The following is a 23,515-nucleotide window of genomic DNA, read 5'->3' as shown; positions in this document are numbered from 1 at the left end:
TTGAACTACAAAGTATTGTTTGAGGAAGATACACTAGCCTAACTTTAATTAATACTAGTTTGGATGCTTATAGATATAACCTAATGAAATTGACTTTTCTTTTTTTTTTGCTGAGGAAGATTCGCTCTGAGCTAACATCTGTTGCCAATCTTCCTCTATTTTGTATGTAGGTCGCCGCCATAGCATGGCCACTGATGAGTGGTGTAGGTCTGCCCCAGGAACCAACCCCGGGCTGACAAAGCGGAGCCCGTGGAACTTAACCACTAGGCCTCGGGGCCAGCCTCTGAAATTGACTTTTTAAAGGGCATATTGTTGTGCATTAATTGTGCCTGGAGGTCAGAAAATGATAAGTGTTGTATGTCATTGTAATCAAGCCTTTCAAAAATCACCTACAGCCACATATAAAGTAGTTAGGCTGTGGTGAGCATAGATGAGTCAGGAGGCCAGCAGGAGAAATAAAAAACCCATTGGCTATAACATTGTATGAATGACTGCTTGTGACTTGGTGTAGAATTTCCAGTGACCCCCATCTTTCATGGATTCAAAAAGTGCTCTATCTCAAACAACTTAGACAGAAATACAAAGTGCTCTGAAACTGTGACCGTGGTAATGATGAAAGAAGCAAGATGACAAAGATGTCTGTAATTGTGTAAATTAAAATTTTTCCATTTATATTTTTAAATACATTTTATATGTGACTCTAAATATTACATTTTAAATCTGTAATTAAATTAATAATTAAATATCATGAGTAGACATGGAACTATTTCCTCTATATCCCTGGAACTTTGTATATTCAAGTTGACCAAAACAAAGCTTCTCACTGTCAAAAATGAAAATAGCATTGCATTCAATATTGCCTTATATTTGACCTCATATAATTTTTGTCCTGAGGTAACTGGATAATTTCCCAAATTCTGTATTTTACTTGGTCTTGTAAAATGCCCCTTCCCCTTCAAAAATTATAATAAAGACTATAAAGAGAATGAGCTTAAAATGATTAAACACGGGCCGGCTCCGTGGCTTAGTGGTTGAGTGCGCGCACTCCGCTATTGGCGGCCTGGGTTCGGATCCCGGGCGCACACTGAGGCACTGCTTCTCCGGCCATGTTGAGGCCGCGTCCCACATACAGCAACTAGAAGGATGTGCAGCTGTGACATACAACTATCTACTGGGGCTTTAGGGGGAAATAAATAAATAAAAATCTTAAAAAAAAAAAAATGATTAAACAGGAAAACTCTTAAGTGACTGCAGTTAAAGTTACATCAATTTATCACACCATCCAATTTATCACAGCATAGACTCTGTCTAAAGGGAAATCTTGTCAAGTCCAACTCAGCCTAGAAGTTTCTCTTTCTACCAAAATAAGCAAGTATATAGCCTTCTCCTCCCGTACGCCCCAGTGTGGAAGAGACACTCATTCAATGACCATTGATTGAATGCCCTCTGTGGGCAAGATGCTAGCCTAGATGCTGCAGGTGTAATGCTGAACAGGAGAGACTGGTCACTGCCCTCCTGGCTTTAGCACAGGAGACAATAAGTTGACAACTAGCCACACAATAAATTATTTAATTACAGTACAGGCTAAGCTAGAAGAGCATATTGTAGGGTGGGTCAGAGCTTATGAGCACATGAATACCAGGAGATGGGAGACTGCATCTGCCTAGAACTGAGAGCTCTCGCATGCTTCTGAAAGTAAAATGTACAGAGAAAAGCCTTTCCTGGCATCAAGTAGATGCCAGGCACTTAGCCACGCCCATTGGAGCTTGCCTAACAGCCTTGACTTGGCTAACAAGGACTGTTATTTCAGCTCTAAACCGAGCATTTTTGCAGTATGAGATGTTCAATTAGTAGTAGAAAAAGAAAAGTCTCCTAACAGGATGAAGTGACCATTCCAGTGCAAACTGGTGCAGGATAAGAGTGACATGAGACATTCTGAAAAGGTCAGCACACAAAACACAGAACCTGGCTGACAAAAGAGGATCAGGCACACAGTGGAGACCCTTCCCTTAGGCACACACAGCTAAAGGTTTCACCAAGAACCCAGCAGCGAAGGATTATAAATTAATAGCAGAACCATACTGCAAGGTATTGGTAATTGGTATATATAAAATGGGCTTACACTGAGTGTCAAGTAAATTGAATCTAAGTCTCCTTCCACGTGTGGGTTTGGCCATTCTTAATTAACGGCTTTATTAGCTCTATGAAATTCCAAGCTAATGAACTCTCCAGGTATTGTTACAGCCATATTCAGAGAAACACCCTGACAGTGATGGTCCAGTTTCTGGTGCCTCCAAGGGGTGGACCAGGTAAGCAATGTCCCTTACCCTACAGAATCAGGCTCCCTTAATAAGCCACCTGAGTGTGCAGCGTGTTACAATTACTTAGAAATACTTTTCAGCAAGTACTCTAGAAGGAAAAGAAGATGGATGAAATCAAAGGTTGTCAGTGCTGCCAACTGTTCAGGAGGAATCTGTCATTTTCTAGATCAGAAAAAAAAAAAGAATCTCATAGACTTACAATTATTTTGGTCTTTCCTTTGTGCTCCCACTGTGGCTGCTTAACATAATACTTCTCACACACCCCAGTGGCCTTTAGAGTACAGACGAATCTCCCTGACATTACTCAGCTCTCCAGTCCCCTATTCTCATGCAAATTCACCCTGTACGTCCTCTTCTTTATCATTCCATTCCTATTTTGAAACATAAAAAGAACAACCTCTCGCCCAGCCCTGTGGTTGCACCAGAAGGGGTAGAGGCTAATGACCTTTTGTACCTTTTCCATCACTAATTTCTGATCTGATCCCAACATGTTCCCCCTAATGCTCCTGCCTGAACCCATCTGCAGTTTGAGCTTTTCATGGTCCTGTCCAATGGCCTCAGTAATTCACATTCATAAAAAGTGAGATTAAATGTTTGTAACTGCTGGTCTGGACTCCTGAATTCTATTTCTGGCTCTGCTAATGATTTCTTTTCAAGGGCAGACTTTTATCTCGGTAAAGAGAGTGATGTCTCTCTAGCTGTAGGAACAGTTATTAAGAAACAGCCCAGATCTCTCCAACACAAAATAAATTATCTAGTGAGTTTAGTAAATTCAGGGCAAAATACAGTGAGAGAATCATTCATTCATTAAGCAAATATTCTATTATCTATTTTATACCCTATAGGAAATATACACATATAGACAGTCTTTACGTTCAAGAAACTTAGGATCTAGTAGAGGAGACAAAACAAGAATATTATTTAAAATGTGAATGATTCAAGAGCCACAGGAGTTCAGAGAAGGAAAAGAATTAAAACTTTCTTGTAGTTGCTTTTTGAATTCTTTTTGATTGGCTCTATATAGGCCTGTAGCAGAATGTGCCACCCCCCAAATATGCCACTTGGTATATTGATTATTTTGAGCTGCAGGTACTTGAAAAACAGCACATGCAGGGAGAGGCTTTCTCTGAACTCCTCTCATGTGCCTAAAGACAGATCACCCAAAAGGAACTCAGTTGTCATAGATCCTCTCCCGGAGAGTTTCATCAACCAAGGAAGATGGACTCTTGTCACAGGAGGGGAGCCTAGAAGTCAACACCACACCCAGACGAACTTCATCACAAACTATCATACCTCCCATCTATTCTTCTGAGGGCCCATCCATCTTTCCTAAAAATCTCTTACTCTCCCCTAAGAGGCCTAGAGCTCCTCTCCCCTTTCCCTGTTAAGATCGCATTTAAGTCTGAATTCTAAGCCACCTCGGAGAGTTAGTCTTCTTTCCCTGGGTATCTCCCATGTATACATGAGGTCTACATGTTAATAAACTCTTATTCTTTTTCCCTTGTTAATCTGTCTTTTATTACAGGAGTCTCTGCCAAGTACTCAGAAGAGTAGAGGGGAAATTATTTTTCCTCCCCTATAGGCCCAAATATGCCAAATTTGATCCAAACTAACTCAATAGTCATCAAGGTCATGAAATATAAAAAGTTTGCTGTAAAGTTCTATAAGCATCATGATGAACAGGAGCCAAAGCTAACATTTAATAAACACTTGCTATGTGCCAGATACCGTGCTAGGACATCCTGTACCTGACATACATCATGTGATTTAACTCCACAGCAACCCCAAGAAGGAGGTACAGTTACTGTCCCCATTTGACAGATGAAATCGTTAAAAACAACACAACAGGCCCAAAATTGAGTCGCTTAGCTAAGACCCACATCGCCAAACTGAGACTTAACTTAAATACAGTTTTGGCTCTCCTAGAAATGGAATCTTAAACCAGTCACTCAGGAATTGCCTGATGAGCACTAGTTAGGTCATCTGCCTGATAGACCCCTGCCATCCCCTACAGGAAAGTGACTTTGCAATAACCACCTTCTTTTTTGCCAGTATAACTTCCTTGTTCCTGCTACCTTCTGCCTGCAAAAGTCTCATTTTGTACAGCAGCTCAGAGCTCCTTTCTATCTGCTAGATTGGATGCTACCCAAATCATGAATTGCTGAATAAAGCCAATAAGATCTTTCAAATCTACTCAGTTGAATTTTGTTTTTTAGCAAAGTAAAAGGAAGTTCAGGCAGCTTAACTAATTTACTCAAGATGGATGGCAATGCAGGAATTTAAAAATATTCAACTCTGTCTGTCCAAATCCTTACCACTGCATGTACTGCCTCCTCTCTTCCCAGCAAGAAAGTTATATCAAGGAGAAAAAAAACTTTTTCTCTGTCTTCTTATGTTGTGATTGAGAACCTGCAAATTAAACTGACAAAAGATGTATTAGCAAGGAAAAAAAATATATTTTTATTTATGTGTGTACATGGGAGTTCACAGAAAAATGTGACTCAAAAAGGTGGTAACGACAGGGATGGGGACGGGTACAAGGGCCACTTCTGGGACAACAAATGACTTCTTAGAAGTGGGCAGAAAAGGCATTTAAAAAAACACAAATGACTTTTTTGAAAGATAAACAGAACCTTAGGAGAATAGATGGGAGATATGATAGAATGTCTGTTTGGGCACGGTGCCAACTTCTGGACTTCTCTCTCCAAAAAGAGAAGGTTAGAGTTGCTCTAGGGGATTTATGACCATTGAGTTCTTTTAGGGCGCACTGCTTTTAGGCAGATAAGGGATTTCAGGAACTCAAATGCCTTCACCTCAACATAATTCTTGTGCTTCAGTGGCCCATCTTGGGGTGGTATATCCTGAGCCCTGTCAGTTGCAATCTGTTAGAATACAAACACAAATAATAATAGCACAAAAGAGGACAAGTTAAATGCCATAAAAGCATGACTAGGCCGGCCCCGTGGCTTAGTGGTTAAGTGCGTGCGCTCCGCTGCTGGCAGCCCGGGTTCGGATCCCAGGCGCGCACCAACGCACCGCTTCTCCGGCCATGCTGAGGCTGTGTCCCACATACAGCAACTATAAGGATGTGCAACTATGACATACAACTATCTACCGGGGCTTTGGGGGGAAAATAAATAAATAAAATTAAAAAAAAAAAAAGCATGACTAAAAGGCCATGAAAGAAGAGAGAGATCACTATACTGATGAGGCCATCAGGGAAGATTGAATCAAGGCACAAGCAAATGAGATGCATCTTAGGACTTCAGGTGGCAGAGATAGCAAGAGCATTCTATTAGGCTGAAACAACATTTTTTCTAATGGGTGTAGTGGTAGAAGTGTATGGAATCTATCTAGAGCACATTGCATAATCTAGTCTGGCTGAAAAATATGGAATACTTCAAAACTTTGCATGTCATCCTTACAAAGGTTCTCAGTTCCCTAATTTGAAACTTTGCTATAGGTTAAGACTGAGCGACAGACATGTTATTATTAAATCATGATTTAGTTTTTGCCAGGACTAGGAACTGTTTTGATCTTTTGAAACAAAGGACAGGCTATCCCTTAATAGTGAATAATTCTCTATTAAATGGTAAAAATTCCATATCATCATAACTGATTGATGCAATTGCACTGGCCTAGTTGTGAGCAAAAGTGCTCAGCTGGAAGGCCCTGACACCCAGGGTGTTGTCATCAATTGTGGGATACATCACAAGGAGTTAGTCTCTAGCACTTTTTCCAAATATTTCCTTTCTTAAAAAATATGCGAGAATAGAGAATTCTGAGAAGATAGTGGAGTAGGAAGCACCAGGAGTCTGGCTCCACACCTAGACAATAATTGTACTGCCAGAATCTGTCTGATGTAACTATTTTGGAACTCTGCAGTCTATTGAAGGCTTGCAAATTCCAGGGGAAGATTTGGGTGGTAAACTGCAGTGAATTTCAGCTCTTGGCAGAGTGGTGGCTCTCTGTCTCCCACCCCCAGCCACATGGCAGACTGCTGTGCATCAGTTCCTGGCACAGCCTGCACACAGCTTAGATGAGACAGGGTGGGCAAAAAGAACCCTATCCTCCAAATACCAGGTATCTGTGCTGTGATTGCTGATTGCTGCTTCTGATCACAGAGGTGCAAGCAGGCAGCCATTGTTGTTGCACCTCCCCCCATTGTTACAAGTCCCTCCCCCTCTGGCTGAAGTAACTTCCAGGGAATCTAAAGGGCCAGCACTCTTTCCTCCCACCTCTTCATTTTTCTCTTTTTCCCCTTTTGGGAGTGAGACATTAAAAACTAGGACATTCAAAAACAACTGCATATACAGGGAAAATTAGAAAATGATCATGCATACTCAAGGAAAGGCTCATAAAAGACCTGAGAAGACCTTAACTTTACACCTCAGACTGATCCTCAGCACAGAGAGGGCCTACGACAATAAAAAATAAATAAATAAATAAATAAACCAGCAAACCCTGGGGAAGGGGAAGAATGTGACCTCCAGAGTTACCACATTGTTAGATTCAAATGTCCAGTTTTCAACAAAAAATTACAAGGCACACAAAGTAACAGAAAAGTATAACTCATTCAAAGGAAAACAATAAATCAACAGAAACTGTCCCTGAAAGACACTTGGTGGTGGATTTCCTAGACAAAGACTTTAGAACAAGTGTCTTAAAGATGCTCAAAGAACTAAAGGAAGATGTGGAGAAAGTCAAGAAAATGAACAAAATGGAAATATCAATAGAGTTAGGAAACCTAAAAAGAAACCAAAAAGAAATTCTGGAGCTGAAAAGTACTGTAACTGAAATGAAAATTTCACTACAGTGATTCAAAGGCAGATTTGAGCAGGCAAAAGAAAGAATCAGTGAATTTGAAGATAGGGTAATGGAAATTATCAAGTCTGAGAAATAGAAATAAAAAAAATTTGAAGAAAAGTGAACAGAGCCTAAGGAACCTGTCAGGCATCCTCAAGAAGACCAACATATGCATTGTGGGAGTCCCCAACAGAGAAGAGAAAGAGAAAAGGGCAGGGAGAATATTTGAAGAAATAATGGCTGAAAAATTCCAAATTTGATGAAAGATATGAATATAAACATCAAAAAAGCTCAACAAACTCCAAGTAAAATGAACTCAAAGAAACTCACACCAATAAACATTATAATCAAACTTTCAAAAGCCAAATACAAAGAGAGAATCTTGAAAACAAGACAGAAGTGACTTGTTACATACAAACAATCCTCAATAAGATTATCAACAGATTTCTCATTAGAAACTTTGGAGGCCTGAAGGCAGTAGGCTGATAGATGCAAAACGCTAAAAGAAAAAAATTGTCACTAAGATTCCTATAATGGAGAGAGAAAAGTCAAGATGGCGGCGTAGGCAGACTCTGAACTCAACTCCTCCCGCAGACACAGCCAATTTACAACTACTCGTGGAAAAATTACCCCTGAGACAGAACTGAAAACTGGATAAGAGGAACTCCTGCAACAAAGGACAATCCTAATTGAGGTGGAAGAGGCAGAAACTCCCTTCTGGAGAGGAAAAACGCTGCCTTCACAGCCACTCGGGAGCAGCCCACAGGTATGCAGCCCTCCATGGAAGCGTGGGGTCCTGAGCCGGGGAGCACCCCCGCTGTGGGCATTTTGTGGACCCAGCACAATCGAGACCAGTGGCATAATATCTGACTGTGCCTGCTACTAAAGCATTGGGGAGTACCCCCAGAAAACCTGGTTCACAAAGAAATTAAAACCAGCTCTTACAGGGCCCACACACAAACTCACCCATTTCAGAAAGCATCCTAAAATCACCAGAAAGAAAGGTGCATAGTGCTTTGGTGAAAAGAGACTCACCTGATAGGCCCTGAGTGCATCTCGCTGAGAGGTGAGACCTCTCCAGGGACTGGGACATTGGCAGCAGCCATTGTTGTGGCCTGGTGTGGGCATGCTGACACAGACGCCATTGGAGTTCTCCCTGGGGCCTGCTAGCCCAGGTCTGCCCCACCCACTAGAGCACCGATTTAATCCAGCTCAGCCAGGGCAGGCAGCCCACCCTAGAGACTGGCCCCACCCAACAACAAGCCCTCAGGCAACTTGTGGGCCTGCATAGATTGGTGACTGGATTCTCTGCAGCCTGCCAACTGAGCCAACTTCAGTGGGGCAGGGCGTGCACAAGGAGCGGGTGGAGAGTGTGGGGTGGTGGTGGAGTGTGTGGGGCTCCCGCCGTGGAGAGACTGGGTCCATGTCGGGAGGTCGGGGCGCACACACGGGGCAGGACTGTGTTGACTGTGTGTGTGGACCTGTGGGCGGCAGGGCTTGTCAGCTGCAGAAGACTTGTGCTTCTCAAAGACCCACATAGAAGGTTTGCCCCACCTTCCAAAGCCTGAAACGATTGGGTGCTCCCATGCCTGAGGCCAGCCCCACCCAGCTGCAATCCTCAGAAAGCTGACAAGAGACCTAAAGCCTGGAGGCTTATAGCAATCGTAAGCCCCTGAATGTAACAACCTGCCATGCTGGGAGCCTACTCACTTAAAAGAAATACTGCAACACAAATGTGGTATTAGAACTTGCAGCCAACTGTGCTGGGGCTCCCCACACCTGATAAAGAGACTGAAGGGCCCACAACAACTACAAACAGCTGAGCATTACAACAGCTGACCAGGAGCATAACTCGGCCTACCTGGGCACATACAGGGAGAGCAAACAGGCCACGACAGAAGGACACACATAGCCCACATAGGGGTCACCCCTGGAACATTGAGAACTGAGGGAAGCACACTGCAGGACTCCTAAGGCATCACTTGCATAAGGTCACCTATCCAAGAGCAGGAGACGTAGTTGACCTGCCTAATACATAGACACAAGCACAGGGAAAGAGGCAAAATTAGGAGGCAAAGGAATACATTCCAAGCAAGGGAATAGGACAAAACTCCAGAAAGGGAACTAAGTGAAACAGAGATGAGCAACCTACCTGACAGAGAGTTCAAACTAAGAGTGTTAAGGATGCTCACTGATCTCCGGAGAAGAATAGATGAACTCAGTGAGAATGTCAACAAAGAAATGGAAGATATAAAAAAGAACCAATCAGAAATGAAGAATACGATACTGGAAATGAAAAATTCACTAGAAGGACTCAAAAGCAGAGTAGAGGATACAGAAGAACGGATCTGTGAGCTGGATGAAAGACTAGAAGAAATTACGCAAGCTGAACAGGTAAAAGAGAAAAGAATTAAAAAGAGCGAGGACAGTCTAAGGGACCTCTGGGACAACATCAGGTGCACTAACATCCATGTTATAGGTGTCCCAGAAGGAGAAGAGCGAGACAAAGGGGCAGAGAATCTATTTCAAGAAATAATAGATGAAAACTTCCCTAACCTAAGGAAGGAAGCAGACATCCGGGTACAGGAAGCACAGAAAGCCCCAAACAAGATAAACCCAAACAGGCCCACACCAAGACAAATCATAATCAAAATGTCCAAAATTAAAGATAAAGAGAGAATCCTAAAAGCTGCCAGAGAAAGAAAAGTTATATACAAAGGAAACCCCATAAGGCTATCAGCTGACTTCTCAGCAGAAACCTTACAGGCTAGAAGAGAGTGGCACGATATATTTAAAGTACTAAAAGGAAAAAACTTACAGCCAAGAATACTCTACCCGGCAAGGTTATCATTCAAAATGGAAGGAGAGATCAAAAATTTCCCAGACAAGCAAAAATTAAAGGAGTTTGTCACCAAGAAATCAGTGCTACAAGAAATGTTAAAGGGACTGATTTAAGGGGAAAAGAGATGACCACAAATAGGAAAAATTATCTATTTTCATGATAAGAGGGCAATGGATACAAATGCACAAAAAAGAGGTTAGATATGATACCAAAAACATAAAATGAGGGAGGAGGGAAGTTAAAGAGTAGAGCTTTCAGACAGAGGTCAAACTAAAGAGACCATCAATTCTGTATAGAAGGATAAAGGAACAGAGAAGGACTACTAAAACACTGAGGAAAAAAGTTAAAAAATGGCAGTAAGTACATACTTATCAATAGCTACTTTAAACATCAATGGACTAAATGCCCCAATTAAAAGGCATAGGGTGGCTGATTGCATAAAACACCAAGACCCATATATATGCTGCATACAAGAGACACACTTCAGACCTAAAGACACTCACAAACTGAAAGTGAAGGGATGGAAAAAGATACTCCATGCAAATGGCAACGAAAAGAAAGCTGGGGTAGCAGTACTCATATCAGACAAAATAGACTTTAAAAAAAAAACTGTAAAAAGAGACAAAGAAGGGCATTACATAATGATCAAGGGAACAATCCAACAAGAGGATATAACACTTGTAAATATCTATGCACCCAATGTAGGTGCACCTAAATATATAAATCAATTATTAACAGACATAAAAAGAGAAATAGACAGTAACACAACAATAGTAGGGGACTTTAACACTCCACTTACACCAACGGATAGATCATCCAAACAGAAGATCAATAAGGAAACATTGGCCTTAAATGACACACTAGAACAGATGGACCTAGTAGATATATACAGAGCATTCCATCCAAAAACCGAAGAATACACGTTCTTTTCAAACGCACATGGAACATTCTCCAGGATTGATCACATATTAGGCCACAAAACGAGTCTCCATAAATTTAAGAAGATTGAAATAATACCAAGCATCTTTTCTGACCACAACGGTATGAAACTGCAAATCAACTATAGGAAGAAAATCAGAAAAGCCACAAATACGTGGAGATTAAACAAAATGCTACTGAACAACGACTGGGTCAATGAAGAAATCAAAGAAGAAATCAAAAAATACCTGGAGACAAATGAAAATGAAAATACGACATGCCAGATTTTATGGGATACAGCAAAAGCAGTTCTAAGAGGGAAGTTTATAGCGATACAGGCCTATCTCAACAAACAAGAAAAATCTCAAATAAACAATCTAACAATGCACCTAAAGGAACAGGAAAAAGAAGAACAAACAAAGCCCAAAATCAGTAGAAGAAGGGAAATAATAAAAATCAGAGCAGAAATAAATGAAATAGAGACTAAAAAAACAATAGGAAAAATTAATAAAACCAAGAGCTGGTTCTTTGAAAAGATCAACAAAATTGACAAACCTTTAGCTAGACTCACCAAGAAAAAAAGAGAGAAGGCACAAATAAGTAAAATCAGAAATGAAAGAGGAGAAATTACAACAGACACCTCAGAAATACAAAAGATATAAGAGAATACTATGAAAAGCTATGTGCCAACAAATTCAACAATCTGGAAGAAACGGATAAATTCTTAAAATCATACAACCTTCCAAAATTGGATCAAGAAGAAGTAGAGAATTTGAATGGACCAATAACCAGTAAGGAGATCAAAACAGTAATCACAAACCTCCCCAAAAATAAAAGTCCAGGACCAGACGGCTTCCCTGCTGAATTCTACCAAACATTCAAAGAAGACTTAATACCTATCCTTCTCAAACTCTTCCAAAAAATTGAGGAGGAGGGGAAGCTCCGTAACTCATTCTACGAAGCCGACATTACCCTGATACCAAAACCAGACAAGAACAACACAAAAAAAGAAAATTACAGGCCAATAACACTGATGAACATCGATGCAAAAATCCTCAACAAAATACTAGCAAATCACATACAACAATACGTTAAAAAGATTATACACCATGATCAAGTGGGATTTATTCCAGGGATGCAGGGATAGTTTAACATTCACAAATCAATCAACGTGATACACCACATTAATAAAATGAAGTATAAAAATCACATGATCATCTCAATAGATGCAGAGAAAGCATTTGACGAGATACAGCATCCATTTATGATAAAAACTCTGAATAAATTGGGTATAGAAGGAAAGTACCTCAACATAATTAAGGCCATATATGACAAACCCACAGCTAATATCATCCTCAATGGTGAAAAACTGAAAGCTATCCCTCTAAGAACAGGAACCAGACAAGGATGCCCACTCTCACCACTCCTATTTAACTTAGTACTGGAAGTCCTAGCCAGAGCAATCAGGCAAGAGAAAGAAATAAAAGGGATCCAAATTGGAAAGCAAGAAGTGAAACTGTCACTATTTGCAGATGACATGATTTTATATATAGAAAACCCTAAAGAATCCACCAGAAAACTTTTAGAAGTAATAAACGAATACGGTAAAGTTGCAGGATACAAAATCAACATACAAAGATCAGTTGCATTTCTATACACTAACAACAAAGTAGCAGAAAGAGAAAGTAAGAATACAATCCCATTTACAATTACAACGAGAAGAATAAAATACCTGGGAATAAACTTAACCAAAGAGGTGAAAGATCTGTACACCGAAAACTATAAAACATTTCTGAAAGAAATTGAAGAAGACACAAAGAAATGGAAAGATATTCCGTGCTCTTGGATTGGAAGAATTAGCATAGTTAAGATGTCCATACTTCCTAAAGCCATCTATAGATTCAATGCAATCCCTATCAAAGTTCCAACAACATTTTTCACAGAAATAGAACAAAGAATCCTAAAATTTATATGGAACAACAAAAGACCCCGAATAGGTAAAGGAATCCTGAGAAAAAAGAACAAAGCTGGAAGTATCACACTCCCTGATTTCAAAATATACTACAAAGCTATAGTAACCAAAACAGCATGGTACTGGCACAAAAACAGACACACAGATCAATGGAATAGAATCGAAAGCCCAGAAATAAACCCACACATCTATGGACAGCTAATCTTTGACAAATGAGCCAAGAACATACAGTGGAGAAAAGAAAGTCTCTTCAACAAATGGTGTTGGGAAAACTGGATAGCCATATGCAAAAAAATGAAAGTAGACCCTTACCTTACACCATACACAAAAATTAACTCCAAATGGATTAAAGAATTGAATGTAAGACCTGAAACTATGAAACTTCTAGAAGAAAACATAGGCAGTACGCTCTTCGACATCGGTCTTAGCAACATATTTTCAAGTACCACGTCTGACCGGGTAAGAGAAACAATAGAAAAAATAAACAAATGGGACTACATCAAACCAAAAAGCTTCTGCACAGCAAAGGAAACCATCAACAAAACGAAAAGACAACCTAACAATTGGGAGAAGATATTTGCAAACCATACATCTGATAAGGGGTTAATCTCCAAAATATATAAAGAACTCATGCATCTCAACAACAAAAAAACTAACAACCCAATTAAAAAATGGGCAAAAGACCTGAACAGACATTTCTCCAAAGAAGATATACAGATGGCCAACAGACACATGAAGAGATGTTCAAAATCATTAACTATCAGGGAAATGCAAATCAAAACTACAATGAGATATCACCTCATGCCCGTCAGAATGGCTATAATTAACAAGACAGGAAACAACATGTGTTGGAAAGGATGTGGAGAGAAGGGAACTCATAAACTGCCGGTGGGAGTGCAAACTGGTGCAGCCACTATGGAAAACAGTATGGAGATTCCTCAGAAAATCAAGGATAGAACTACCATATGATCCAGCTATTCCACTGCTGGGTATTTATCCAAAGAACTTGAAAACACCAATGTGTGAAGATACATGCACCCCTGTGTTCATTGCAGCGTTATTCACAATAGCCAAGACTTGGAAGCAACCTAAGTGCCCATCAAGGGACGAATGGATAAAGAAGATGTGGTATATATACACAATGGAATACGATTCAGCCATAAGAAACGATGCAATCCAGCCATTTGTGACAACATGGATGGACATTGAGGGTATAATGCAAAGTGAAATAAGTCAGAGGGAGAAGGTCAAATACCGTATGATTTCCTTCATTAAGTAGTAGATAATAACAACAATAAACAAACACATAAGGACAGAGATTGGATTGGTGGTTACCAGAGGGGAAGGGGGGAGGGAGGAGGGCGAAAGGGATAATGCGGCACATGTGTGTGGTGATGGGTTGTAAGTAGTATTTGGGTGGTGAACATGATGTAATCTATGCAGAAATAGAAGTATAATGATGTACACCTGAAATTTATACAATGTTATAAACCAATGTTACTGCAATAAACAAAAAATTTTTTAAAAAAATTCAATTTAAAAAAAAAAAGATTCCTATAACCAGCAAAACTGTCCTTCAAAAGTGAGGGAGAAATTAAGACATTCCCAGATAAACAAAAGCTGAGAGAGTTCATTACCACTAGACCTGCCCTTCAAGAAAGGATGAAAGGAGTCCTGCATAAAATGAAAGGACACTAGACAATAACTTGAAGCCATATGAGGAAATAAAGATTTCAATAAAGGTAAGTGCATGGGTAATTATAAAAGCTAATATTATTGTGATAATTTATAACTCTATTTTTTGGTTTGACATGATTTAAGAGACTAATTTTTTTTTTTTTTTTGGTGAGGAAGATTAGCCCTGAGCTGACATCTGTTACCAATCCTCCTCTTTTTGCTGAGGAAGATTGGCCCTGGGCTAACATCCATGCCCATCTTCCTCTACTTTATATGCGGGATGGCTGCCACACCATGGCTTGATAAGCAGTGCATAGGTCCGTGCCTGGAATCCGAACCCATGAACCCCTGGCCACCAAAGCAGAGTGCCACGGGGCCGGCCTGAGACTAACACATCTTTAAAAGAAAAATCATTTGTCCAATAGCTAGTATTATTACAACTTTGGTTTGTAAATCCACCTTCATTTTCTACATAATTTAAGAGATGAATGCATTTATTTATTTATTTTTTCCCTCAAAGCACCAGCAGATAGTTGTATGTCATAGTTGCATATCCTTCTAGTTGCTGTATGTGGGACTCGGCCTCAGCATGGCGGGAGAAGTGGCGCGTTGGTGCGCACCCGGGATCCGAACCCGGGTTGCCAGCAGCAGAGCGTGCGCACTTAACTACTAAGCCACAGGGCCGGCCCGATGAATGCATTTAAAAGAATTTTAGTTTATGTTTTTGTGCACACAATGTATAAAGATGTAATTTTGTGACATCAGCAACCAAAAGGGGTGGGGATGGAGCTATAAAAGAACAGAGTTTTTTTATGTTATTGAAGTTAAGCTGGTATAAATTCAAATTAGAGTGTTATAAATTTCAGATGTTAAATACATCCCATGTATTTATCTCATGGAAATACAGCCCATGTTCTTGGATTGGAAGACTTAATATTGTTAAGATGTCAATACTATCCAAAGCAATCTACAGATTCAATGCAATCTCTATCAAAATCCTCATATTGCTTTTTGAAGAAATAGAAAAACCCATCATAAAATTCACGTGAAATCTCAAGGGACCCTGAATAGCCAAAACAATCTTGAAAAAGAAGAACAATGCTGGAAGACTCACACTTTCTAATTTCAAAACTTACTATAAAGCTAGAGTAATCAAAACAGTGCGGTACGGGCATGAAGACAGACATAGACAAATGGAATAGAATAGAGAGCTCAGAAATAAACCCTCACATATTTAGTCAACCGATTTTTGGCAAGGGTGCCAAGACCATTCAATGGGGAAAGGACAGTCTTTCCAACAAATAGTGCTGGGAAAACTGGATATCCACATGCAAAAGAATGAAGTTGGGCCCTTAGCTAACACCATAAATAAAAATTAACTCAAAATAGATCAAAGATCTAAATGTAAGACCTAAAACTATAAAATTCTTAGAAGAAAACACAGGGCAAAATCCTCACAACATCAAATTTGGCAATGATTTCTTGGACCTGACACTAAAGGCATAGGTAACAAAAGAAAAAAATAGACAAATTGGACTTCATGAAAATTTTAAAATTTGTGAATCAAAAGACAGTATCAACAGAGTAACAAGGCTATCCAAAGAATGGGAGAAAATATTTGCAAATCATATATCTGATAAAGGATTAATATCCAGAATATACAAAGAACTCCTACAACTCAACAATAAAAAACTATCTGATTCAAAAATGGGCAAAGAACTTGAATAGACATTTCTCCAAAGGAAATATACAAATGGCCAATAAGCACATGAAAAGATGCTCAACATCACCAATCATTGGGGAAATGCAAATCAAAATTGTCATGAGATACCACCTCACACCCATTAGAATGGCCACTATTAAAAAAAAAAAAAAACAGAAAATAACAAATGTTGGTGAGGATGTGGAGAAATTGGAACCCTTGTGCACTGTTAGTGGGAATGTAAAATGGTATAACTCTATGGAAAACAATATGCCAATTCCTTGAAAAATTAAAAACAGAACTACCATATGATCCAGCAACCCCACTTCTGGGTATATACCCAGAAGAACTGACAGCAGGGTCTCAAAGAGACATTTGTTGTCGTATAGCTGAAACTAATATAATGTCATATGTCAACTATACCTCAATAAAAAAAAGAGAGATTTGTACCTCTTTGCTCATTTCAGCAATACTCACAATAGACACAACACAGAAGCAACTCAAGTATCTATTAACAGATGAGTGGATAAGTAAAATGTGGTAACATACAATGGAATATTATTCAGCCTTAAAAAGAAAGGAAATTCTGACACATGCTACAACATGGATGTGCCTTGAGGACATTATGCCAAGTGAAATAAGCCAGTCACAATAAGACAAATACTGTATGATTCCACTTATATGAGGTATTTGGAGTAGTTAAGATCATAGAGACAGAAACTAGAATGATTGTTGCCAGAGGCTGGGAAGAAGGGAAAATGGGGAGTTATTGTTTAATGGGTACAGTTTCAGTTTTACCAGATGAAAAGCATTATGGAGATGGATAGTGGTGATGGTTGCACAACATTATGAGTGTATTTAATACCACTAAATTAGACACTTAAAAATGGTCAAGATGGTAAATTTTATGTTATGTGTATTTTAACACAATAAAAAATTCAAAACAAAAGAAATGAACTATTAAAAAATTGAAAAAATAAATGAGAGAAGAGAACACTAGCCCCGCAGACTTTACTCTCATCTCACTTATTTGTACTCCAACAAGCTTTCTTTGTTGTTTCAGAAAGGTAAGGAATTGCAGCTATGGCAAAGAATTCCCCATAATGGGCAGCCTATCTTCTCTCTGTAGCAGGAAGTGTGCCTGATGGTGGACGTCGTTCTCATATGTGTCACTGCCATAAAAGGCTTGAGAACTTCTGTATGCATGTGGCTTTAATCTCTATGCAAAACGAGAGTTTTCCATTTTCAGACACATAGTAGATATAAAGGAAGTTCTTTAAGCTACTGTAAGGAAAAGGCACCATACAATCTAAAAGGTATTAGTACTGATGATCATTTCTAAGATGATCATCTTGACTTTTTGCAAACACACGCACAGCTTCCTGATCTTTCAGGAACATTTTGGGGTGTAGAGGGATGTGTTGGATGTGCATTTGTGTGTGTGTGTGTGTGTGTGTGTGTGTGTGTCTAATTTTCATTTCTACTGCATGGGTTCACACAGCCTAAAACACTAGCATCAAAAGACCACAATGAATGTTATAGATGCCAGCACCTCCTGCATGATCCTGGGCTTTTACACCCGACACGTGGGAACAATTCATGAAAATAACCAGGCAGTCTCACACCATATGTCTGTTGAGTAGACCCTCCCTGTCTTTAAGCTTGTATTGGAAGTAGCTAGAAGAAAAAATGATCTCTTAACCTATTTTCACCCTACCTTCACTTATAAGAAAAGCTCCTTAGTTGCATAAAATTATTTAACTAATGAATCACTCAGGTGACTAGTCAAGATGTAGGAATGACAGTGGTTCAAAATGTGCCGGTTTTTTGTTTTCGGGGGTTGGGTTTTTTTGACAGCATGAGAATATTCCTGGCTGAGTAAAAGGGTAGCAGTAACTACTGTTGTAAATTACACTGACTTTTCCCAGGTTGTTGAAGGCAGGATGGAAAGTTCAGCCAGTCAAAGCACAGGCTGGCTCTCTATCCCACACCTCATAAAATGAGCCCAAGGTACCTTTGCAAGAAAGCCACTTGGACCATACAATGCCAGAGTCACTGGGGAAGAGAGAAAACGTGAAAAGCAAACTATAGGCTTTAAAAAAATACAAATCCAGCTTATATTTGGATTCAACTATTTTAAAATACAACCTCTCAGCCCACTGGCCACTCCACTTAGAAGGAAATTCTAATTTATTTCTAAGGAGTGGCAAAATTCATTAAGATCACAGTCTCCTCCTCCAGCCTTACGGTTTGAAAAATTGCCTCTGGGCACTTGCCTAAAATAACTTTTCAGAGTCTATACTTCAATAAAGAGTCCTTTGCTGAAACTTGGATCAGATGTTCATTTATTACCCTTACCTCTTAATCAATTAAAAATATATCGTAAAAGCACATTCTTTATAAGAGGAAAAACATAGCAGCTATTCTCTTTGCTGTGCTCACAGCCCAATTTTTTTTAAATGAAGGGAACTATGCATGTGTGCTGAGTGTAGAAACTATGCCTGCATCATGGGATAGCTAAATGAAATATTATTACATTATCAGAATTCGACAGAAAGGGATGGGTCAGAGGCAATAACTTCTCTTTGCAAGTGTCAACTCCGAATGGGGGTGGGAGTGTTTATGAGACAGGGAAAAGGACTAGAAAGTCATGTTTTTATTCTGTTTTTAAAACTGAGCATTCTCTAGGTAAAAGGAACCTAGCTTTTTCTGTTTTAGAATAGGGATGATTACAAAAGTGTTTGTAGAGATGGCTTATTCCTAAATCCCCCCTTCTTGAAATAATATATATTTTAAAGATCAAAGCCTGGGAGTCCCTCCCCAACTTTCCATTCTTCTTGGCACACGGCTATTGTGGCCCCAGCCAGGTCCCAAATACAGTCATTGAGACATATGATGTCACAGTCTAGGATGCACGTTCCTCTCCCTGCCCCCGCCCCTCCCACACACACACATTCATAAAGAATGGAAACACCTCTGAAAATCATGTACTTAAGCATGTTTTGTAAGGTTATGTGGCTCCATCACCCAGAGACTAAAGAATAGGAAAATCTAGACTGCAGAAAGAAAAAAGATGTTCTCACAGAGGGGTTTATTCTCCCTAATCAGAATTTTCTGCTCTCTAAAATCAATGAGTTGGCCACTAAACAAAAGAAAACAAAGAAACAAAACCTCTTGACTACTTCATAAAACCCTTTCTAAGGAGGTCTTTTTGAAATGTTAAATTTCTGGTCCATCTGAAACAACATTTTGACATGTTAGACTTATCGTGACTTTGTCCTTCAACTGGGGACAATCCATCAGTGAACACACAATTTTGAGTGATACCTACATGCCTCACTCTTCGTCTGGGGTTCAGGGCTGGATATCAGGGAAGTTAGGGTTTCTACGCATAGGAAGTCTGTGGCCAAGTTTGGAAGACATAAGTAACACTTGAAATAATTAACAAACTCTGTCAGATAATACATAGTAAGGTGTGGAAGTGTGTACCGTCATAGGAGTTATGAATTCCATGGGGGTGTGTTGCAGATTGGCGTCCTCAGAAAGCAGACCCTGAGGTGGAGATTAGGGTGCAGGAAGTTCTTGGGGAGTGCTCTCGGAGCCACACCTGGGAGGTAAGGAAGGACTCGGGTCTGAGCCGACAGAAAAGTTGGGCTGTGACACAGGCCCTCTGAGGAAAGCGCTGAAGCTTCAAAATTGTCCCACGTTGAGCCTTTAGGTGGTGCCACACATTCCCACCAGACACTGAGAGCGAGATTGCTCCTGGAGTAGAGGCAATTCCCACCGTGAGCTGACAGCTAGTGGCTCCTCACCCAGCCTGCAGCTCTCCCAGCAGCTGGGGAATAAGTTTTTCAGCTTTGAAGGAGGATTCTGGGCAGCACAGCGTCCACGGGAGGACGGCTCCAGGTTGCAACAACTTCCCCTGCTCTGGGAAAGGTCCCTGATCACAAGGGAAGGCCCCCAGTAGCCCCACTTCCTCGCCCATCTCCACCTGGCTGAATGATCAAATCACCTGACTCAAGCTTACACATTCCAGTTTTCTGCTGGGACTTGAAACTTGGCACAGATGCAGGAAGGAGCAGTTACTGGAGCTGAGGCAGTGCCCTACAAAGTCGAAACACTTCTGCTGCTGCGCTCCCTGGAGATCTCTTCCTGCCACGTGGAAGCCAGGGTTTCAGCTCTCCCTTCAGTTCTATGAGGTACCGCAGGACTTTCCCAAGAAATCCATGTTTGGGCCTATATGCTGGAACTGGGTTTTGTTGGTTGAAAAAAAAAAAACTTACCCTGATTTACAAATAGGGATTATAAGGAGGACCAAAAGAATCTACTATTGTATGATTTTTGTGTGTATAATGCCCAAACTCTCAACCCCACGAAGGTAGGGAACAAGTCTGCCTTATTTTGTGGGATTCCCACTTATGCGTGGTGATTGGCATAGCACAAACATCTAACAAATATTTGTTCAATGAATGAATGAATGAATGAATGAAAGAAAATGAAGGACTTCAATGTAGGCTGGGATCATCAAAAGGTTTCATGATGGAGATGAAACTTGATCTCAGCATTACATGGAAGGATTTAGCTAAACAGAGAAAAGGACACTGCCAGGAAGAAAAGAAACACAAATGTATAGGCAAAGGAGACCAGCTGCTTGGAGGGGAGGTTATGGATTACAGGATTAGGCCAGATTGAGCAGAGTATTTTTTGTGTGTGTGTGTGAGGAAGATCAGCCCTGTGCTAACATCTGCCAATCCTCCTCTTTTTTTTTGCCGAGGAAGACTGGCCCTGGGCTAACATCTGTGCCCATCTTCCTCCAGTTTATATGGCATGCCGCCACAGCATGGCTTGCCAAGCGGTGCGCCGGGCCGCCGCAGTGCAGCACGTGCACTTAACCGCTTGTGCCACTGGGCCGGCCCTGAGCGGGGTATTGAAACTCATGGGGAGCAGAGTAGACTTCATGCGGTGGGCAGTGGGAAGGTGTTGCTAGGTCCTGTGCAAATGATAGCTGGATTCCTCATCAGCTTCCTTCCTCTCTAATGAAAACTCAGACTGAGGGAAAATCTAATGCCAAAACCTACTAGAAATTTCCACTCACCTTTATTGCCAATAGAGCTGGGTTGAGAAAAATCTAACTAGAGCCAGACTGAAAAAAGCAATAAGAAGTGTTATACCTCTCTCGGAGTCTACTTCCTGCCTCAGAGACTGAGGGTCTACGGCTACCAAAAAACTGAATAATGAAGTGTGAGGCAGCCTGAGTAAGATCCCTGTATGCACCCTGGCTCTCTACAGAAAACTCAGGACAAGAAAGAAGACTTGATGCAGTGGTACATTGCATCCTGGGAGGCATAACCCCACAAGTAAAATTCTATAGGTTGAGTCAGAGAAGAGAAGAATCTGGGTGGCGGACCATGGGGATTGCAATCTATCCTAGAGGGTGTGGGCCACCCTGGGGATTGCAGTCCACTCTGGGGATTACAGTTGTTCCCATGTTTCAACAGTTCAAAGAATCTAAAGACAGGTCAAAGGGAGATTAAGAAGGTCTCATACCTCAGGAGCCCCACTAGGTGAATCTCTTTGGGGACATGGGTAGAAAGCTGAGCACGTCCATCTGCCCCCAGCTCTAGGTCTAAGAAGTGGAAGTATATAGTGGGTAGAGCCAAGAGCAATTAATAGCAATTAAAGATCTGATAGCAATCATCAAGTGTGACTAGATCTCTTTCTTGTTTCAAGTTCAGAAAGGAGAGGGAGAAGACCAGCCCCGTGGCTTAGTGGTTAAGTGCACGCACTCCGCTACTGGCGGCCCAGGTTCGTATCCCGGGCGCACACCGACACACCACTTCTCCGGCCATGCTGAGGCCCCGTCCCACATACAGCAACTAGAAGGATGTGCAACTATGACATACAACTATCTACTGGGGATTTGGGGAAAAAAAAGGAGAAGGATTGGCAATAGATGTTAGCTCAGGGCCAGTCTTCCTCAGCAAAAAAGAGGAGGATTAGCATGGATGTTAGCTCAGGGCTGATCTTCCTCACAAAAAAAATAAATAAATAAAAGAAAAGAAAAGAAAGGACAGGGAGAAAAAACACTTGAGGTCTATGATATCACACTTAGACAAGCAAAAAGGAAAAATGTCCAGAAAACTCACAGAAAAAGCCTATAACTGAAAATGATCCTATGCAGGATCCAGAAAAGAAATCAGGAAATGGTTTGGTATCCTTAATACAACGAAGGCAAGAAGATGTATGTGGTTATCTGTAAAAAGTAACAAATACCAAAAAGAGAAAATAGGTTGAAATGAAGGCAAAAGTATTCATTATACTAGTTAATACTCTGTAGTTGCAAAAAAAAAAGAGGGACAGGGTAAAAATGAAAGCAAAAAAAGAGAAGGGATTTATTGCAAGAATATTGGGTGATTTACAGACCTCAGGGGCAGGAATAGAGCAGGGGCCTCAGACAGGACTGAGCTGGAATGCTGTGGGAAGGGAAGCAGTGTTCTCTGAGCTCTCTTTGCCCCATTCCCTCACCAACAATGGATATAATTAATATCCTTCATTTCTGTCACAATGATAGGAGAAACGATACTATCTCATTTTCATAGGCATTTCTTTGCTTATTAGGGAAATTGAGCATGTTTTCATGTTCATCAATATTTCCGTTGAGCCTGTGAACAGGGTTGCTGTGAGGAATGAGATGAGAGAATAGAAAAAAATCTCAAAACAAATGGAGGCTGCTGTGCTACTCTTCTTTTGTAAAAAATGAACAGAGGTTTATATTGAATACATATTTCAAATAAATTCTGAAGTTCATCAGGTTTCTATTAAAGAAGAGCAACGTATATGTGTACAAAGGCTATTCTAGGTGATGAAATCGCAACCAGGAAAATAAGCATTTGATGGTTAGATATAACAAAGATTTGTCATTTAGCCCTAAAATAAACCAAAAAAGGGAAAAGAAAAAATGGTAAACCTAAAAGAAATTTCATATAATAGGCCATCTTTTCTAGACTGTCTTTGATTTCATGGGACTCCTGTTTTCTGCAGGAAAAGAATGTGTATGTTCACTTAGCCGTAATTATAAAGTGTTTTCCTCGAGTTTTAACCCAACAAAATCAAAATAACTAATAAGAATTACTTGAACATGTTTTCAGGATTAGTTGTCTCATTTAGGGGTTTGGTCACTACAAAAAGAAAGAGACAAATGTCTTTTCAGGCTTAGCTTCACAATGGCATGATGAAGAATAAAACTGAGTTATACTGACTGCTGTTCCTCTTACTAT

At 40.3% G+C, this 23,515-nt stretch overlaps 1 long non-coding RNA gene across 2 annotated transcripts in view; it reads right to left on the bottom strand.

The window, feature by feature from the left end:
- The window catches only part of LOC147912967 (uncharacterized), a 60,463-nt gene that overhangs the window by 18,951 nt on the left and 17,997 nt on the right, over positions 1-23,515 (bottom strand). The window contains exon 1 of one of the 2 annotated variants that reach the window (XR_015549347.1): positions 8,163-8,369. The exons of the other annotated variant lie outside the window; for it this stretch is intronic. This is a non-coding gene — a long non-coding RNA (uncharacterized LOC147912967). Of the gene's footprint in view, positions 1-8,162; positions 8,370-23,515 lie in introns of those variants that run through there. 2 annotated transcript variants of the gene reach the window in all.

This window comes from Ceratotherium simum, chromosome 32 (genome assembly GCF_057802395.1).
Source record: "Ceratotherium simum simum isolate JZ-2026a chromosome 32, ASM5780239v1, whole genome shotgun sequence".
NCBI classification, from domain to species: Eukaryota; Metazoa; Chordata; class Mammalia; order Perissodactyla; family Rhinocerotidae; genus Ceratotherium; species Ceratotherium simum.
Note: the sequence above shows the minus strand (reverse complement) of the source record. Positions and strands in the feature narration are given on the sequence as shown.